A 21,542-nucleotide genomic window follows, 5' to 3' on the forward strand; every position below is an offset into this window, starting at 1 on the left:
TAAAATCTCTCATAACGAATTACTTATAATGTGGATTATAAATCAGCATCTTCACGGAACAGCATGTTTTTAAGTTATAATATTTTTGTCTTATAATAATATTTATATTTGCTTTTAATGCTTCATAGGACAACAAATTATCTCTAATGCGTTCACCTCATTAGTGCTATTTTTGCGTGAAACATTACGTTTAGCGTATGAATACCTAGGCCTTACGTGTTATTACCTAAGTTACTTGGGTATGTAACTGGGTCGCGTATAGGTGCGGGCTTTGTTTCGAAATAACGTATTCTTGACATGCGAATGTGTGGCCATCATATTAACACTTAGTACAGTTATGGATTTGTCTGAAAGCAAGGCGGTTCTGATTCGTATTAGAAGATTGTTATTGGGAGGAATGTATTCCTTAAGATATTCAGGTTAAGAATCGGGAGGATAACTCACACACTCCCAGTCCTACCTGCGAAGCAGAAACTGTTAGAAATATTAAAAAGTCCAACGCCAGACTAGAAACCACGTTTAGTTCAGTGGGCCACAGCATAATCGCTGTGACCGCCAATAAGACGGGTCCAGGGGGCCGAGAAGTGTATCATTCGACATGTCATTTGACATGTCTTGGAAAATAATGAGTGGCCCTTTATTTGAGTCAGTTCTTGACAATATTAGGAAAAAACACACCGTTTTTTGGACGATTCTTGATATATTTGTGCGGTCCTAGGGGAAATTATGTCGTGTACGCATGGTCTCCGCTATTGGGATTTAATGTGTTCATATGTTTAACACTAAAAGTACTATAAGGGGTCAAATGACCCATTTTAAACTTTATGCATTGAAAATGCACGTATCATTTTATTAGCTTTTGCACATTTGATTTCATGACTTTTTCTTAACAATTAATCTAAAGTTATTATACTATTTCTTTGTTTTGTTTATTTTGAGAAATACTTGTATACCATTATCTACCCATTATGTTAGAAATAGGTACCAGTAAGTGTTGGTATGATTAGTGTTAAATTTTGCCTTATATTGATGTGCACGCCTAGTTAAAAACAAAGAGGTCTGTTAACGACTTTTGACCCGATGTTGGTATCTCTACAATCCTCAGCTCATTAGTCAGAGCCGCTACTACGAGTACTATACCACCGAGTCAGTAAGTAAGCTAAAAGTGACAGATGTAATCGTCCGAGTCATTCCTCATGCCTATTTCGCACGAATGTTTTAACGACACGACGGCGACGTATTGAAAACGATTGTCGCTGTTTACTATCAATAATAACACGTCAGGGTATACGACGAGTCGGGCTGTGAGAGAGAAGTTAATAGGTAATTTGTAAACAATCATTGTTCAGAGATGATATTAGGTATCGCTCATTGGTTTTTTTATGTTTAGGTTCTATTATTGATCGAAGTTTAGGTTACTGAATATTTTCCAGATTCATCTATTAAAGGAAAAAGTGGTGCTTTAGATAATATTTCTTGAATCCTACCACCCCTATGGGGGTCTTGCTCCATCTTGGTCAAGGTGTTTATTGTCTGACCACTTTGCGACAGGAATAGGCAGGAAGTCGAATCTGTCTTAGTTCTTAGCCGCCGTTTCCTTGCTTTCCGGTATTCAATTCTATCGATAGCGGCTCGGCTATGTCTCTAGGGGTAGAGCTACATGAGCGACGGTGATCACTCATCATACGCACGTCTGCGGATACCCGGTCGAAGGGGAGTAACAGATCGGCTTATATCGGACTCCGGCGTCTGCATACCTGCCGATGTAAAATTAACGTTTATATTTAGTTTATTTGGATTTTGTTTGTATTTCGATGATAGATTTTGTGCTATAAGACCGTCAAATTATAGCATGATGATTAGTTGCAATTATTAGTTGCATTAATAAAAAAATATAAATTATTTTACACATTTGGTGATAAGCGCAGCGAATCTTGGCTTTCTATATCTCTGTAGACCGGGCGCCGATGACCTTAACACAATAACTTGGTAAAGGAAAACTGGATGCGTATATCCTGAAAGTGCAAATTGTCAAAGCACAGTTCAATATACTTTAACTAAACGTTGGGTGGGTTAAAGATAAAGAGGTTTACAATTTCGAGGTTGAAAAAATAAATGCAAAACTTGGTTTTGAAATGCGTGTAATGCGTTAACGGCAAATCTTTTAAACTCTAAAGATGAGACTGTGGATGAAACCTAAATCGGACCATAACTTATGTAAGTAAGTTAGATGCTTACAATATCCAATATTTTTATTTATTTAAAACATCTCGTGATTTACTTGTTTCTCATAGCTAACCCCTATTGATGCCATATGACTACAAAACGCTACGTTAGGATTTTAGCAATCAAAATTAAGCATTTGCCTCGAACAAGCAAAGATCTAAGTGCATCCAACCATTACTTCATATAGTCCCAAGTACTATTATGAAGTATGTAGAAATACTATCGCACCGGTGGGTCTCGGTATTGTACAATAAATGAATTATTCAATAAGTGTTTGTAAATATTATTATTCATAGCAATCAAATCCCTGTCGAGCGAGTGTGAATCATTGGCGCGATCATGGCGCAATGAACAACGCGAGAAGAATTTGAGACTTTTTTCGAAGGAATACTTTGAGACCGTTGTCACTAAGTCCTAGTAGTAATAGATAATATCAGAGATAAAAATAACTACGCTATAAACTAAAATAACGTAGAAGCTACTACTCCCTCAGTCGTTATTCCTAAAACTTGACACGTAAATAAAGATTCTCAAAGAGAAAGACTCATTCCAAATCTATTTATTATTATTTTATCGACGTCAGATTCTATTTCCCTTTTACCTAAATAATATTAACAACATTTTCTCTAGCCAAAGTAGGTACAGGTAAACCTATCGAAAATTACCTAAATTAAATTAAAACTTTACATAGCTTTTATTTCGATGACCTGGATCTCGTATTTCAAGACGGCGCACAGTATACAATAAATGAAAGGAATCTGGTAGCTTGAAGTATTCCCTCAGTACATCTAATGTAATATTACAAAGCTTAACAACACTTAAGTTTACAAAGGTCTTCAAAATTTTATACAATTCACATGCCAGGAAGTTGGTTAAAACTATATAAAAACACATACACATAGTCTTTAAGAATATGCACATACATATATCTATATATTATACCTATGAAACTAATTTAATACATAAATATATTGCAAACAATTATCGGCGTGATGTATCTTCATAAAGCATTAAAATAATATCCAAATAAAATTGTATTCTCTCACAACGCTTGTGACTTGTACCATAAGCTGTTATTATATGCATTGTTTAGACGTATTGTTTTAGTAGGCAGAGCTGGATTGTCTCAGTATGATCATTATCTATAATATTGTTTTTTATAGTTAGTTTATGATGAATCAATCGCAGAGACATTCCCCGTTACTAATTTTATGTGTAGCTTTGGTGTTTTTTAGGGGCTTATGGAGAACGCTAGTTTATGTACAATCGAAACTATAGAGTGAATTTTAAGTGTAATAATGTATATACATTTACAGATAAGATATTTTGAAGTCATCGTGGCCTAAAGGATAAGACGTCCGGTGCATTCGTATGTAGCGATGCACCGGTGTTCGAATCCCGTAGGCGGGTATCAATTTTTCTAATGAAATAAGTACCTCACAAATGTTCACAATTGCCTTCCACGGTGAAGGAATAACATCGCGTAATAAAAATCAAACCCGCAAAATTATAATTTGCGTAATTACTGGTGGCAGGACCTTTTGTAAGTCCGCACGGGTAGGTACCACCACCCTGCCTATTTCTGCCGTGAAGCAGTAATGCGTTTCGGTTTGAAGGGTGGGCCAGCCATTGTAACTATACTGAGACCTTAGAACTTATATCTGAAGGTTGGTGGTGCATTTATGTTGTAGATATCTATGGGCTGCAGTAACCACTTAACACCAGGTGGGCTGGGAGCTCGTCCACCCATCTAAGCAATAAATAAAAATATTAAAGCTTTTTGACGTTCAACAAGTATGTACTTTCATTTATGTTGAATAAAAAAAAATTTATTTGATTTGATTTGAATGCATTATTTTTTACTAAGCCCATATTATTGTTGTTACAGGTAAACAAACAGATCTTCAAGGAATGGCGTAAGTACAGTTTGCATTTGAACTAATAAACACTTTACAAATTACGTCCACAACCTTTGAAGCAATTTACATAGAAGAAAATTCAATAGACCGTAAGTAGTGAACAATGAGATAATAGTGGGCGGATCTTCCGGTTTGCCGTGTTTCTTAATGACGTAGCTACTCCAGTTAACAAGAGATGGGTTGTGACTGTTAATATTTTTTACTCTACCTATTGGCCGGTAGTTTAAGTGGACATTCTAGCTTCTTGCGGACGGGTAGGTGAGCTCATGGGCTCAACCTGAGAGAATTAGGTAACACTAGCCTTAATGCGAGTAGTGCGTCGTAGAATCTACTACCGGATCAGCATAGCGAGTCGGCATTAAAAGCCTGTATACCGTAGACGGTGCTGGTGGTAGGATCTCTTGTGAGTCTGCACGGGTAGGTACCACCACCCTGCCTATTTCTGCCGTGAAGCAGTAATGCGTTTCGGTTTGAAGGATGGAGCAGCCGTTGTAACTATACTGAGACCTTAGAACTTATATCTCAAGGAGGGTAGCGCATTTACGTTGTAGATGTCTATAGGCTCCAGTGACCACTTACCACCAGGTGGGCTGTGAGCTCGTGCACCCATCTAAGCAATAAATAAAAAAAGACGTACCGTATCGTAGACTGAGGTGATCTAAATCCTCTGTTCATAGCAAGGTCGTGATATTGCAACTCTGAAAATTAATAAGGAAGTAATATTTTAGGAAACTAATTCATTTTTTTTTAATATTATTTTTCTCATGATCGTGCAATTTTAATAGTGTTATTGAAATTTAGCACGTTTGTTAATGTACATACGTGCTATTTTCTAAATTTTAGCTAATTGTCTGCTTCAGAACAGCTAGGTAGAGTGAGTGATCAATAAACTGCGGAGTTAAAGTTTATTTTATTCAGCAAATTTTGCATAGATGAATAATTTTACCTGAGCGGTTTGGTTTGCTTTTTTATCAATTTACGGAGATTCGCAGATGGTAGAATCTCCATCTTAGGTCAAAATTTTATGGTTCACCCGAACCATTCTTAGTTTGTTACTTATATGTTTTATATCATATGTCATAGGAAATGCTCTTAGGAATCCTTTGAAATGCCCTGACAACCTAATTTTGCACTAATTTGGAGGAGACAGAGTCCATTGCTAATCCCTAGTTGCACTACGGCGCTGATGCTATTGAGGTTATAAAAATATTGGCACGTTTATTCATTCAATTCAACATTTATAGAGAGAAAACCTTGATTACTCATGAGTTCCTAAGAAAAACGAGGTCGCGCATACAATTCGCAGTGCAAGCCGTGAACAGTACAGCGAATCAGCATTCTAACTAATAGTTAAGTACGAATCGTGACTTTCTCATGTTAATTCAATTGGTTTTCGTGTCTTAACATCGAGAATGTGTTACTGGTACTTCATTATCTCGTGACACTTCGTGATTTTAATTGTCTTATTGAATATGTGGGAACATAGTGCAAGTAACGGACAGATTGAGTTTCTACACTGACAAGAAGCATGTACCGTTTTGAGATAGTTGGAGATATTGAAAACATGCGAGTCTAAGGTTCAGAATTCTACATATTAAAGGAACAAACAATTTAACGTAACATTTGCGATAAAATATAGAAAAAAAATCATAAATTTCAAAGAATTTTCGATTAAAATCCCCTATTACGAGTTTTTACAGCAATAGTCCTCGGAAAAAATATAGGATTTGATTTTTGGTTACTTCAAAAGATGAAATAAAATTAACTCTTAATTAAGCAGCCTGTGTGGTCAAGTTGCTCCAAAAAAACGTTGAATTATCTGTACATAGGTTGAAGAAAGCACAAAGTGAATGAGTAGTAAATGTCACCACGTGGAAATCAGATAGCCATAGTGCATTTTATGGCTACCTACTTATAGAGTATATAAAACATATAAATTCTTTACTTGTGAGGAAAGGATAAAGATATCCAAAAGTACCGAATTTCCTTAATTGGTTTTGTTCAGGCTTTTTCTCTAAATATACTTTAATTAGATAGACTTTCGCTAAATATACATACTTTATTTTCAAAATTTTGACAGCAAGAGAATAGTATGACTTGACGTTCGCCAGCCATGATAAGCGCAGATTTGTTGTGTTACCAGCTCTTAATTAAAATTACCACTTAGTAGAATATAAAAGTATGAATCGTTATCAAAATAACAGAATAATCTATCAACGATTATAAAAATAACAAAATAAATGTTAACTCTCAAAATTAACTGTTTTTCATTATTTAAAATGTCACGCGCCGTTATATCTAAAAAAATCAATGGTTGCAAAAATTTGCAGCGCGGTGTAAAAATGTATTATACAAACTATGTATTAAATATCAGCGACGATTGTCGAATAGCACAGAGCGTCTTGGGCATTAAGACTATTAGTGTACATAAATTTTAATAAATAAACAAAACCCAGTACAACACTATTAAGGCATAGGCAAAACTTAATTGACGAACCTACCAACGTACAGACAGACGTCACGTACGTAAGACGTATGTATGCCATAACCATAGCTCCGTTCTAAGAAAGTCAAAAGCACCGAAAGCCGCAACTGAATGACAATAGGAACGAAAGTGCCGGAAATGTATTTTATATTTACGGAGTCTTGTGAACGAATATAGAACTATTAATTGGTATTGTGTTGATTTATTGAACGCACTAGTGGCCTAGTGAGTTTGTAACAAACGCAACCGCCTTGCGTTCTGTTTTGTTTGTGTAAGGTATCGTGAAATCGTTTGCATGCTTCGCATATACTATGACAGTGCCATTAGCGGAGTACGAAATAAAACACCCATCAGTCTATACAGAATATGACAGTCGGCATTAATTATACAAAAAATTATAACAATAAAGAATCCCGACTTGATCAAAAATAGGATATTATCAATGTAGGAGACAATAAAATTATTATATTTTTTTTATTGCCTTTGTAGGCAGACGAGCATACGGACCACCTGATGGTGAGTGGCTACCGTCGCCCATGGACTTCAGCAATGCCAAGGGCAGAGCCAAGCCGCTGCCTACTGCTTAATACTTAAGCTCATTCCATAGCCGGATGGTACGTGGCAAAAAAGTCCTCTGGAAACGCACTGTGGATGATCGCAGCGGTTCCAGGTAGTATGGATGAACTCTACTCCGGTGGCGGTTTTTTAAAATAGTTAAATGTCAACTACTAGCTTGAGCGAATGCGATTAAGCGCCTATTAAATATAAACAATCATTGAACAAAAACGTACAATTCTAATGTAATTAACAATTTCATTGTTTGAGGATAGGTCGGATTCGTTGACTTTTAAAAATAATGTGTGAATTTAAAACTCAATTACAATTGCGTGATTGTTTCGTTATTGTCGTTTCGACTTGAGAATTAATTATACTAATCATCACTCTTAATTATTATGCAAGTTTAAAAGTTTTATCACACTTATCCCTGCATGTTTGTTAATAGTCCGTTGATTTATTTTTAGGCCAGTTCCTCCAAATTGTATTTACGATTTTAGGGAGAGCTTAGTCTCCTAACTCAGGAATTGCCTTTTCATGAGTTCTGTCTCATGCGAGGGTTGGACGTTGGTTGTTGAGCGACAGGAGGTTTTAGTCGGTTCGACTCCGACATGCCCCACCCTCCATCCCCAGTGGAGGGTGGGAGTCTGGCGATTTCCTCCTGACAAAAATAAAATAAAAAATGGAGGCTTTAATCACTAATTCATAAAGAGCAGTTATGTGGAACAATAAACTTTTTTTTTTTTTTCATTTTTACATTAAGAGCTAAGTTATCTTTAATAAGCGATTTTACATACGGTGTTTTTTTTATAATGCTCGTTTTGATGTACGATTTATTAACAGTAAAGTATTCTAAGCTTTGGAATTGATATACATTTAAGTAGTTTTATAGTGGTTATTACTCGCGTAAACCAAAGAACAAGTAGCAAATAAAAGTAACTTTTTTAGTTAGCATTCCCGATCCTGCGGAAAGAATGGAAAGCAGTCGACGTCACCCAAAACACGTCATCTTGGATCCTCCCGATCCACTAACGATGCTTTTAGGTACCTCAAGCACCGGTCACCGTTCTCGCCGAACCCGTCGCTTGCGACGAAGGGCTCGACGAGTAAATTAACCCTCAGACACAGCCCACTGAGTTTCTCGCCGGATCTTCTCAGTGGGTCGCGTTTCCGATCCGGTTGTAGATTCTGCGAAGCACGGCTCTTGCTAGGGTTCGTGCTAGCAACGTCGTCAGGTTTGAGCCCCGTGAGCTCACCTACTAGTTAAGGTTACGCTGGAATAGCCTCTCAAGGCTACCAGCTTAGGTAGGTATAAAAAAAAATGTTAGTAAGGCGGATTTCTTGCGTTTCCAATTTAAGTGTAAGATCTTCCTTTTTCAGTCATCCTATAACACATTGCGTCCGACCCTTAAAAATACATATAATTTAAATCTCTTTTGAAACGTATGATGTAATTACACAAATTACCGCGTAATTAGTTAGACCTAGTCCCGTCTAATTATTTCATAGTTTCCTTGGCGCGCAGTAATCAAAATTTTTTCTACATATTAAAATCTCCGACTATGTCTATGATTTAATTGTTTAATGAAGTTTTAATTATGTTCATTAAAAGCCATATTGGAATAATAGTTAAATGTTTGCGAAACGATCGTTGAGTCTTCAGAAAATCAACGTCTGATATACGACAAATCGCTGAGAAATGTTCATATTTTTCCGTTTCAAGTTCTTAGTTTTCAAGCTATTAAAATATGCATATCTATACTAATATATAAATCTAAAGTGGTTTTTACGGATGTTCCGTTATAGCTACTGAACTATGCATCCGATTGACTTGAAACTTGGTATCCGTGTAGAAAATACATGTACTTAATGGATAGGCTAATATTTATGTTGGACTCCCTACACCAGTTGCGGGGGCGTTAATGATGAGAATCTTTGTGAGGGTGAGAAATAATAAGGTTAATTTTAAATGCCCAGCGAAGCGGACAAGTACAGCTAATAACAATATAAAAATGCTTTTATAAATGCTTTGCTTGTTCACTGATTAAATGAGGAATACAAAAAATAAAACTCTCGCAATACTTTGGAATTTGTAATTTACTAAATCGATCTTTTTCCTAAAAGCTTTTAGCTGAAATATTCAGAGCGCTCTTGGACGGCATGGCATCAGTACCTTACATGTTTTTTTAGCCAATAGCTAGTGGGTTTTTTAGCCAATATTGGCGAACACGCTCATCAGATGTTAAGTGAATACTCAGCCCATAAACATAACGGCAGTACAACGGTAGGTAGCAGTTTGACTCTGCCCCTGGCATTGTCGACGTCTATGGAGACGGTAACCACTCACCATTAGTTGGGCCGTCTGCCTACAAGAAAGACCGTTTGCATCTAATAACTAAAAAAAAGCAAACCAAAATATGAATGTTGCCTTCCAGCTTGAGATATGAGGTCGATGTCCCAATTGTATGGTACAACGGTTATCCATTGGTACGGTTATTCTTCGAAATCAGGACCGATGAAGGCTTCTCGGAAGAGATGTGCAAGATGGCGGTACCTGCTGAATATGGTTTACAGTGTGCTTAGTGCGAGTTTTTTAACGTTCTCGATAGCGTAAAAGTTAACTCAAATTTGTATGAAGATCGGGCTCAGTGGTGTGTTTTTTTTTTTATTGCCTTTGTAGGCAGACGAGCATACGGCCCACCTGATGGTGAGTGGTTACCGTCGCCCATGGACTTCAGCAATGCCAAGGGCAGAGCCAAGCCGCTGCCTACCGAATTGGAAGAGGTAGGCCTATGCGAATGGTTCTTGGTATGGCTGCAAAATAACTTAATCGGACGTCTCTTGAAAATTACCTTGAAATATTGCGTAGGTAGATATAGGTCAAGCTAATAATAGCCTTTTTAATACGATTTTATTCGCTCTAAGAGTGTACTTAGAGTAAGCATTCGCAGTTGGCCGCATCGTGATTTAATTAAGGTAAAAATAGCAACTTCATCAATAATATGTTATAGGAAGTTACGTAACCGAACGTCGGTCAGAACGTTGTGGTCCGTTGTATAACTCATTTTGTTTTAACCTAGAATTAGCGCCATTATAAAATCGTTAAATTGAAAAAGTGACTCGTGTTTTTATTTCTATCATTCAAACAATTAGGTGAAATTTTTTAATTCGTAATTTATTCAAACTTAAATTCTTTACTAACGCGTTCATAAATAATTTATTTTATACATAACTTATTAAATTTCTGTGGGCTTTGTTTCATTGAAATTTATTTATTCGTAAATTTTTTGCCTACAACAAGAATTTATTGTTTTATTTTAATGTTCCATTTGTAATTTTGCCCCTTAAATTTATATACATATTTTTAAATTTGACGCGGAACCCTAAAAGTGGAGAAATCGACACCTGCTAATTGCGCTCATCAGAATCGACCTCGTTGCTTAGCCTGAATAAACAATCGAACTGATTTATTACAATTATTATTAACAAAGTAACGATCTTTTTGTATTTGCCGACGCGACTACATCCCACAGTGTATGCAATTTTCCCATGTATTTCATTAGCGCCCAGTATTATTATGCTATAATAATTATCCAGGTTCACTTTGCTCAATATTGTAATGAAATTACGAGCATTCAAAATACTACTAATTATATGTCTTTTTCTACCTCGAATGACCAGATTCCCTTTGCTTAATATTTTAACGAAATTACGACCATTAAAAGCCCGATATGTTTTTCACAAATGCTTAAAAACGACATGTTTGCTACAAACTTTTAATTCTCATGATTGTCACTGAACCCGACACCCGTTCACTTGTAGTCTTGCGTAACAAACAGCCTGTGGTCGCACAGCCCGCTACAATTGCGAATCGTATGGTTCTAATTCAATCATATCATGTGTTTCAATGTGGTGAATGGTTTTAGATCCCGTTGCCTAGCGAAAATAATAAAGAATGAAACGGTACTATATTTTTTATATTGTCTATTAGAACGTTGAAAAGTTTATTTTGTTATATTGAAATTTCACGATTCCCTGTAGCAAATATTATATTAGGTAAAATCAGATTAATTTCCTTATAATACGAACAGAATGACATAGAATGTCTGACCGACCGCAAACTTAGTTTTTATATTTTGTTTTTACCGCAATTCGCTTACAATGCATTTCTAGAGCACTTTTCATGCATCAGACTTTTACAGACACTGCATTTCATATTTTTTTCTTACAGTTGACTCAGTTTAACGTAAAACATGTTTAATTAAAACTAGGAGCAGGCTTAGGGATCCCGTATTCGTCGAACTCGACAAAGAGTTCGGCGTGCAACCTAACCCATGCATTAGCCCGCTGAGTTTTTCGCCAGATTTTCGCAGCGGGTCTCGATTCCGATCCGGTAATAGATTCATTCGCGAAGCAGCTCCTCTTGAGTTGTTAGGTCTCCTTCGGAATCGCTCGGGCAGCTGTTAGCTAATCCCACTTCTCCTGGCTAGGTTAGGTTAGGTTAGGTTAGGTTGCTCGCCCATCGAGCCGGGGGTCGGAGGAGGGCGTTTGTCCAGCTCCAGCCCCTATGAGGAGGCAGTCTCCTCCCGGTGATGGTCACGGGGCGACCTAAGGGGGTTGAGGCTGCGCCGCACGCTACCGTCACTCTAGCGCGCTGGCACCAGGAGGACGGGACGGCGCGTCGGCGGCTGCGGACTGCGATGCGGTCCGCATTTTCGTCGTCGCTGTCGTCGCCGAACATACTGTTGAAGAGCAACCCGGTCGGCGGTGTATCGCGTTCCGACCCGGCAGGCTGGTTCTGGTCCAGCGGGGTATCCCGGAACACCAGCGGCACCGCCCGGGCGGCCTGGTAGGGCCGCCGTACCGCGGAGACCGACGTCGTTGGTTGTCGACTATCGCCTCGACGACCCGTCGGTCGGGCGTCCTCGGGGTGGCGCCGCGTGTCTGGTTGTAGTGTTGACCGCGGGAACCCCCCTACTCTGTCCAGGTTCTGACCCCGGACGGAGATCGGACGTCGGGTGTAAGAGTGCAGGGGAGTCGTTTAGTGGGTGGGCCCTAAAATCCTTGGGCCCGCGATCTGCTCTCAACACCTGCAGATCGTTAAGTCTCACATACCCCGCGCGCCCCCTAGGCGCGGGGACCTCGTAGGAGGTTCGGCCCTCTACCCGAAAAAAAAAAAAAAAGGTTGCTCGCCCACCTGTCCTGCAGAAACAGGAAAGGCCTCCGGGCCACCAGTAATACTTCAATCATATAAAAAAAACGATTAAAACCATGAACTGTGTCTTAACAAATGTAACACTCATGATGTGGTTTATGAGGTTCTGTATGCCTTTTTAATATATGTATACAAAAACTAAACATATTTTATAGAATTAACAACCTTGATTGCATGACAACATAATTGGGTCATAATGTCCAAAATTTAGAGATAATTTGTTACAGTACAAAAACCAAAGATGTGTCCTCGAAACATGACTCAAGAGCAATCGAAGTTGTTGTGGCTTAAAGGATAAGACGTCGGGTTCGTTCGTATCGAGCGATTGTACCCACGTTCAAATCCCGTAGGCGGGTACCAATTTATCCAATGAAGTACGTGCTTATTTCATTTTTACGAATACCAACACCAGATTAGGCGGTGAGATCTTTCAGTTGTTTCTGCAAAAAAAAAAATTGAAATCATTATTTACCAACTTAAAACGAATTAGAATCAAGATAAATATCCGTTTAATTGTTCTAAATATATTTAAATTAATTGAGGGTGCTCAAGGCAACCTCAAAATTCTAGTCGAATACAAAAGAATTTCTCATAAATAATTAGTTGGATCTCGCAATCACGAACGTCCTACAAAGCAAGTGACCGTAATCAATGATTCCACATTCGCACGCTTAATTTCACATGTTTTTTTTTTTAGTAATAAACTTTATAGAGAAAGTATAGAGAATATCTTTCATTGATTACCATACGAATTGATACGTGTCATAAAATGTTTATTTGTGATCTACAATTTGATATTTGAACGTGTGAATTTTACGCTCACTTTTTTCGAACGGTCCCATTGAAAAAAAAATACAGTATCTTTTCCCCTGCGTTTAAGATTGATTTTTGTTTATCAATTATCGACGAGTTACAGTTACGAATAAAGAAATTGGAAACAGTTTATTTATTTCTAACCTTGACAAGAAAGAATGCTAATAACAAAAAAGCGAGAAACAACAAAACGAATCTAAATTATGAGGTGCTAGTTACACATACATTACTTTGAGACCTTTAAAATTGAAGTGCTCAATTTAATTTCGATTTCCAATTACAATATTCGATTTAGTAAAAGTGTTCGGGAAAACTGTTTCGATATCGTGATTGTGTCGTGACAAATCATCGAGTTCCATTGGTAAGACCAAAACAGACTAAAAAGAGGGTGGACAACGCTGTCTGCTCCTAAAATGCTGCCCACAGTCTTCAAATAACTCGTTTTTTTCCTACCTATGCTGATAGCGTTGAAAGGTTATATCAGCGTTACCCTAGCGTGTAGGTGAGCTCTCTGGGCTCAAACCGGAGGTGTTGCTAACACTGGTCCTAACAAAAGCAGTGCTTCGAAGAATCTACCACCGGATCGGAATCGCGACCCACTGAGAAGATCCGGCGAGAAACTCAGTGGGCTTTGTCTGTGGGTTAATTTATTCGTCGAGCCCATTAAGAGGTTACTGGAGTCCAGTGACATCACGGTTGTGCTGCTACCTATCTTAAGACTTCGAAATCTCAATTTATTGTATTACGGGTGTTCCACCCTTCAAACTTCACGTACCTATCCGATTGATTAAGCACATAATTCCACATGATCTAATCACGTCGTCTGGTAGAAAGTGTTGCTCTTCATAAACTCAAAGATGATATCTCATAAGTCCGTGATTCATCTGTAAACGAAATCAGTGTTCGGCCACTTGAAAGTTACCGTTTTGATGAATGATAAATGGAAGCTTAGTTCTCGTGGGATTTCTCGTGAAGCTTTTATGATATAAAGCGCCTCATTCTTTGTATTTTGATGAATCTTTTCGTTTTTATTTTTGTATAAATTATATATTTTTTTCTAGAGTTACCCGATGTCTTTTTCTAAATTTAATACTTACACTAATTAAACAGGGCGTCGCATTAAGAAGTGTTTTCCTAAATTGACCTACAGATTATTTTACATATCAGTTAAAATTATGTGAAGATAAAGACCAACCAATGTGAGACCAAAAAAAAAATGTTATACAGTCAAAACCGTTTACTGCGACATCGTTTAATACAACATGCCGGTTATAATAACCTAGAACAAACGTCCCGGCTGAATGCCATATGACCGCCTTATTAAAAATATTGCTTTCTACGACATTGGTAATAACGACATACCTCATAAAACGACCAAATTAACTAATATTTCGGAGAATTAGATCTGTTAGAACGACCGGCTAAGCTGTATTGTAAACAATTTGAATAGGTATCCACATTTGTCTTCAATGGCTATTAAAATCAGGAAAGAAAACAATAGGATTTAGTTTAGTGTAGGGTCTTTTCTAATTCTTAGAAACAAAACACGTGCACGCGGTAGTCAAAGCCCGCTGCTTCATATCTCTTCAGTTCGTTTGCTACTTATCTATACACAAGACGCACCAAAACTTTGTGGAGTTATTCGTGAAACTTTCAAAATGTTGCAAAGAAAAAGAAAACAAATTAATATTGAAAAAATTCGCGTATTATGTAAATATATTTTTCCAATAATTCCCTATCGATTTGTTTGTACTTGCACGATACATATTAAACATCACCGGTTGTTACGACTATCGGTTTTTACGACTGAATATGAGCAGTCCCTTCGATGTCGTTATAACAGATTTTGACTGTATTTTGTTTTTACAACCTCCTTGATGTTAGGTAACCACCTAAATACATGAGTACTTTCCAAAAGAAACAACAAAGAATCTGAAAGCACGCTCTATCATCATTCATTACAAAATTATGAAATTATTCTTTTATTGAATTTTATTACACGATATTCATCACAGTGTCGCTATTGTAAACATTTCAACTCTGGTATTCCTGGTCTTCAAAAATAACTGAGAACTCTTGTCCTCAGTCAAGTCTTCTTCTTCTTTCTTTCCTATTACCCTCTGCTGGGGTGTAGGGCTCGAATCAAATCCTTCCATTTACATTGGTCTTGGGCAGTTTGTTCTAGCTCCTCCCACGTCAAACCCAAGACGCCTAGTTTCTGCTCCACCGAACAACGCCAAGTTGTTCTGGGACCGCCTCTCTCCCTTACAAAAATAAGTACTAAGAACCTAAAAAAGTTGTCCACACTGGACTTGTTCAAAACTGGATCAAAATGGAAGCTCCCAAGAATTTTCTTAGTTCCGTGGTATTCGCATACAGTCGCACGGCAGACAAGCTGTTAATAGGCCCCATTGTCTTTGAGTAACGTTCACAATAATTAAAAGTTGAAATTGTTTTTTTTTTCGGTTTTTACAATTGTATGTATTATTATTTTGTTTCGTAATAACGAGAATTCAAAATTACTTCTTGTTGATTTTTCGCGTTATACGTTCAGTCATTGAAAATAATATTTTTCAATATACCTATTTTCATGGTTCATAGTTTCATTTTCAAGGTGGGTGGCGGTATTTATGTTGTATATGTCTATGGGCTCCGGTAACCACTTTACATCAGGTGGGCCGTGAGGTCGTCCACCCATCTAAGAAATAAAAAAAGTCAAACAGCGCACTATTGTTTGATGATGTGATAATTACGATGATTATTCGGTAATGAGCGCGATACAAATTATATAATAGCATTTGCGTTGCGGGAAAGAGATAGAAAATCCCCTTTCAGTCACCTGTAAAACAATTCTAAACACTAACATACTTAAGTATGTATATGAAAATATGTATAGCATTTTATTAGGTTTTCAGTTGTTGTAGACTTAATTAAAACTGATTGTAAGATTCGTCTCTTACTACGAAATAATTTTATTTATTTATTTGGGAAACCAACAGCACAAAACAAACAAATAATATTTAATAAAAGAGCTAAAACAATAAACATACAAGTTTTCACCATCAAAATCACATATACGTACAAAGTGAACAAAGGGAAAAAAAAGAAAAATTTATAAATTTAAGTTGTCACAAAAAAACGAAAACATATAATAACAAAAAAATAACAACAAAAACCGCGACCTTAAATCATAAAGTAGTTTTATTTATATATAAATGATAGTTTTCCGTTATCAGGGCGCCATCGAAATATCGTCAAATAATGTACTAAACCAACTTAATATCATTTTCGCCATAAATAGTGAGAGATGAACTCAGTAGACGGCGATGTCTCTCTTCCTTATTAATAATGAAAAACTATAGCAGTGTAATAATATTTTTCATGTTAATAACATTCCAAGAAACAGAACAACGTGTTTTACATTTAAAATAACACGGACCTCTTATTAATTTTAAGTGCATGTTTAATTCAAAGGAAAATAATTTTGGGTTCATTATTTAGTCCGAACGAGTAGAATGTTTTATGCATCAGTCACATCGCGATACGATACGTATGTCATTTATATTGCGTTCATTACTCTAGGTATGTTTAAATATGTTGACCGGATTTTAATATACCATCATAATTTCTTTGATTCCATTTCTTTGATATAAACATCTAAAAAATATTATATTATATCTATTTGTATATAAACACTAGATGCGCCGGTGAGCTCGTCCACCCAATTAAGCAATAATAAAAATAAAAACTTTTTATCTTTCTGGTTATACGGTATATATTCATTAGTTCACGCGGGCACACTAGATTTATATTAAAAGAAAAAGAATATCAATGTCAATCATCGATATGAAGATTACGATGTCACGAGTGTTTTTTTTATTAAAAGATTTTAAAGAAAATATTCATTAGATTTCGCCCTACCATCCCGCATATATGTACTTAAAACTCAAAATAATTTTCTTTTTGTAATTCGAGCCATTTTATATTCGATAAGATTTCCAAAATACTTAAAGCTCAAAATAATTTTCTTTTTGTAATTCGAGCCATTTTGTATTCGATAAGATTTCCAAAATACTTAAAACTCAAAATAATTTTCTTTTTGTAATTCGAACCATTTTTATATTCGATAAGATTTCCAAAAACAACTGCCGTCTCATTTGCTTAAACAAATTCGAAACTTTCCTACGTACGTACATTCCGAAGTGTATCCAAGCATATTTAATAATAACGAAAATCATCCTGGGAAACTAAAAGTGCAATAACTCGGTTCGTTCAACTTTAACTCGACGCTAGCGCCCGGGCGACGCGACGTGAGCAGAAACCCTAAATGTTTCATGTTCACACGGCGTGTTTTGAATAGCCGAGATTGAAATTCAATATTCGCAAACGTTCAATGTACTATATTTACAGTTAGTCATGATTGGAATGTGGTGACGTATAGTTAAAAAAGTGTAAACAAGACAACCGTTTCTGTTGATAATTTTTAGAGGATCTTATTTGTGTCTATGGCTATTAATCGGAAGACGTTGGGTTCAGATTGGCTATTTCGTGCTCCAAGGATCCAGGCTTTCTTCAACCCTCTTCTTTGTCATCCATCCTTAGTAATTATTTTTGGAACGAAGTTCCTTATGTGACGATGCGGAGGTGTACTCTAACCGGGAAAAAACGTCCGTAACATAAGATTTTTATTAGTAATGCACACAGTGTACGACTTCACTTTGTCATAACGTACAAAGAATAACATTTTTTTATTATATATTTTTTATAAATCATTGTGAATAAAATAAAGTTGATAACTTTGTAAAGTAGTTTTTTTTATCAATAAAAAAATCATAATAAAAAATGTATATCCGAATAATTATTTTCTTTATACCTCGAATAGAACTTAAAATTAATAGTTTTATAATAAGGAACTTTGTTCCTATCCGGTGTCCTACGATACCACAATTTTTTTAAATATTCTTCCCCCGAATCGTATGGGCATTGATAAGATGGATATCAGTCAGGTCAGTACCCCCGTCTTATCAGTTAGGTGTCATCATTAAATTGTAGTAAGTGGCTGCATATAAATAAAGTTTGAGAGACTAACCACAAACATTTGTTTTCTTTATTGCGTAGATGGGTGGACGAGTTCACAGCCCACCTGGTGTTAAGTGGTTATTGGAGCCCATAGACATCTATAACGAAAATGCGCCACCCACCTTGAGATATAAGTTCTAAGATCTCAATATAGTTACAACGGCTGCCCCACCCTTCAAACCAAAATGCAATACTGCTTCACGGCAGAAATATGCAGGGTGGTTGTACCTACCCGTGCGGACTCACAAGAGGTCAGTAGGACCAGTAATTCGAAACCGTTTGTAAAAACTGCGGTATTTATAACTTTTAACAACTTTGCTCTCAGTAATTATGTACAAAATAATGACCAAATATCAAAATAGCGCGTGATACTTTCGAATGACAACATCGTGATATAAAAGCACCCGTTAATGACAGAAACGGTAAAATCTGTCAGAGATTGAAACGAATTTGGATAAGGAATAAAAATTTCGTGATGTGTGACATATGCTAAAAACCTTTTTAAAATACAGTGTCGCTGAATTACTTTTCGTAAGGATTTATGTAGCAGTAGTGCATTTTTCCAACAGGAAAGGCGAAGGTATCACACCACACAGCCTAATATTATAAATATTCTGTGATATGATAAGCAATGTGGAGCAAAAATGACATGGGTGATATTGATTTATCAGATACGGCAGTCACTTCACACCGAAATCAGATGAAATGAAATAAATTGAATGAAATAAAGTCTCAGTAGAATGGTGGTTATTTACTAAGGCTTCAGTGGATTTTTTGGAAAAAACACGAGAAGCTACAAGTAGCTACTTTGTTTTATCTTCCCACATATTAGCACTTTGACAGATGCTAAACAGATAACAAAATCAGATAGTAATAGTATTACACTTGTAAACCTGAAGAAACACTGAATTAACACAATATAACTATTTACATATTCCCGCATTCATATTGCGCATTGCCATTAAAAAGTCTCCGTGAGGGTTTAATAGTTCAGAAATATTGATGTGACAGTTTGACAATGTCAAATAATTATCTATTTTATAAAGTTATTAAGGTATTAAAGCCGATCTTTAAATTGATCTAATCGCCTTCAAACTACACCGGCTAGGGAAAACTAGAAATTTTTGGAATTTCACCGAAAGCGCTAGATTTCGTTTTTTTTTTGTTAGTGGCTTCAACGACTGTGTGTGATAGCTTTTAAAAATCATAAGCCGTGAAATAAATAAGACTTAAAATTCATTTAAAACGCAAAACATTACATTAAAATTCGATTGACATTTACAAAAATTGCATATTTTATTTTTTAATGCTTCTAATTTAACATCGAATTGTATATATTACACAATTCGAAATGTCAAGTTGTGCCTTACTTAACAATGTTTAATCAAGCTATTGAAGCATAAGAAAACATTAGGTAAATTAAGTAAAATGCCAAGCTAAGGTTCGTTTGTGCTTAGAAAGTGTAGTGAAGTTACATAGCTAGTCGACCAATCGATTATAAGACACTTAGACAAAGTAATGATAAGTTTCTGTTTCAAGGGTAGGATAGCTATTTTAATCATCTTCATCACTACATAATATAAAACAAAGTCGCTTTCTCTGTCCCTTTATCTCTATGTATGCTTAAATCTTTAAAACTACGCAACGGATTTTGATGCGGTCTTTTTTAATACATAGGGTGATTGAAGAAGAAGTTTTATATGTATAATAACATTGATTAAATAGTGGAGAAATCAATAATAAATTACAGTTTCCGAAGCGAAGCGAGGGCGGGTCGCTAGTTTTTCATTATGACATTCATGCTGATGGCAGACGGCTTTATTTAGTCACAACCTAATTTCAGTCATAACATAATCCATTTAAGCCTGTAATTTAAAAGCGGTACGCACTACCCAGATCACACGAGGTCGTTGACATCAAGCTTCAACCTATTTAATTCGCGTTACATTGCTTGCAGAGCATTAAGAAAGACGCAATGCAATTTATTTCAAAATTGTGACAAGTCTTACAAAAATCAGTTTAGTAAACTGGTCCCTCAATGAGGGAAATTTCAGCTATTAAGCTGAAAAGAGCAGATACTACAAAGCAGATACTACACTTTGATCTTAGCCAAATGGCCGAGAAGCGATTAAGAAAGTATACCATAAAAGTTTCATTTCGATCGATATTATTAAATATTAATTGCACATTATTTTACATTATGTTATTATATTTTATAATTTATAATTCGAAATCATTCGGTCATTTAATGACAGTAAAAGTATATACACTTAGAATTTGACCCGAAAACCACATTCGACACCGTTCGATTTGATTACACAAGAAACTTGCATAAGAATCGAAATTACTAATCATTAAACAATTAACTTAAAACAATAGTAAACTGGTTTCCGGACGGATCAACTTGAGATTACTTGAAGTATTTTACTACTCCGTCAAGATAGTATCGGGAAAATATCAGTAACAGACAAAAATATGTTTGTTTACTTATCAAAATTTGTTTTATCCCCTTCAAAGTATGGTACGTTTAGAAACGATACACCTACGCCAATGATTAATTTAATTACCAAGATATTATTTAAATGTCATTTGAGTTTCAGAAAAAGTCAGAAGCTCAGAAGTCGGTTAGACCCATATCTGGCGAATAAGATGTTCTTTTTTTTTTATTGCTTAGTGGGGTGGACGAGTTCACAGCCCACCTGGTGTTAAGTTATTACTGGAGCCCATAGACATCTACAACGTAAATGCGCCACCCATTTTGAGATATAAGTTTTACGGTCTCAAGTATAGTTACAACGGCTGCCCCACCCTTCAAACCGAAACGCATTACTGCTTCACGGCAGAAATAGGCGGAGCGGTGGTACCTACCCGTGCGGACTCACAAGAGGTCCTACTACCAGTCGGAAAACATTGGCGTATTTTTCATTGTCTAAAAATTAGCAGTTAAACGTGTTGGACATTGGACAAGATAAGCCTTTCACCAACGTCCAATTACGGTCGGAGTGCACTTCAACAGGTCGATTATAAACCTTGACAGATAATTGAATGATTGTATTATGTTACGAATTTTTATTTTTCCTTAAATAGTAGGGGTATTTAGATTAGAATATGACACAACAAAATCTATACTCTATACTAATATATAAATCTACAGTGGTTTTTACGGATGCTCCGTTATAACTACTGAACCATGCATCCGATTGACTAGAAACTTGGTATCCATGTAGAAAATACATGTACTTAATGGATA

At 36.3% G+C, this 21,542-nt stretch overlaps 1 protein-coding gene and 1 non-coding gene across 7 annotated transcripts in view; one reads left to right on the top strand and one right to left on the bottom strand.

Moving 5' to 3' along the window:
• Positions 1-21,542, top strand: part of Pif1A (PFTAIRE-interacting factor 1A) — a 162,880-nt gene that overhangs the window by 80,224 nt on the left and 61,114 nt on the right. For 2 of the 6 annotated variants that reach the window (XM_089737223.1, XM_089737224.1), the window contains exon 2: positions 4,115-4,142. The exons of the other annotated variants lie outside the window; for them this stretch is intronic. The gene's annotated coding sequence lies outside the window, so the exon portion shown is untranslated. The remainder of the gene's footprint in view (positions 1-4,114; positions 4,143-21,542) is intronic. 6 annotated transcript variants of the gene reach the window in all.
• Positions 20,223-20,421, bottom strand: LOC114241272 (U2 spliceosomal RNA). The gene has a single exon (XR_003624574.2). It is a non-coding gene; the product is annotated as a U2 spliceosomal RNA (small nuclear RNA).

Source organism: Bombyx mandarina, chromosome 23, assembly GCF_030267445.1.
Source record: "Bombyx mandarina strain Sakado chromosome 23, ASM3026744v2".
In the NCBI taxonomy this organism is placed as follows: Eukaryota; Metazoa; Arthropoda; class Insecta; order Lepidoptera; family Bombycidae; genus Bombyx; species Bombyx mandarina.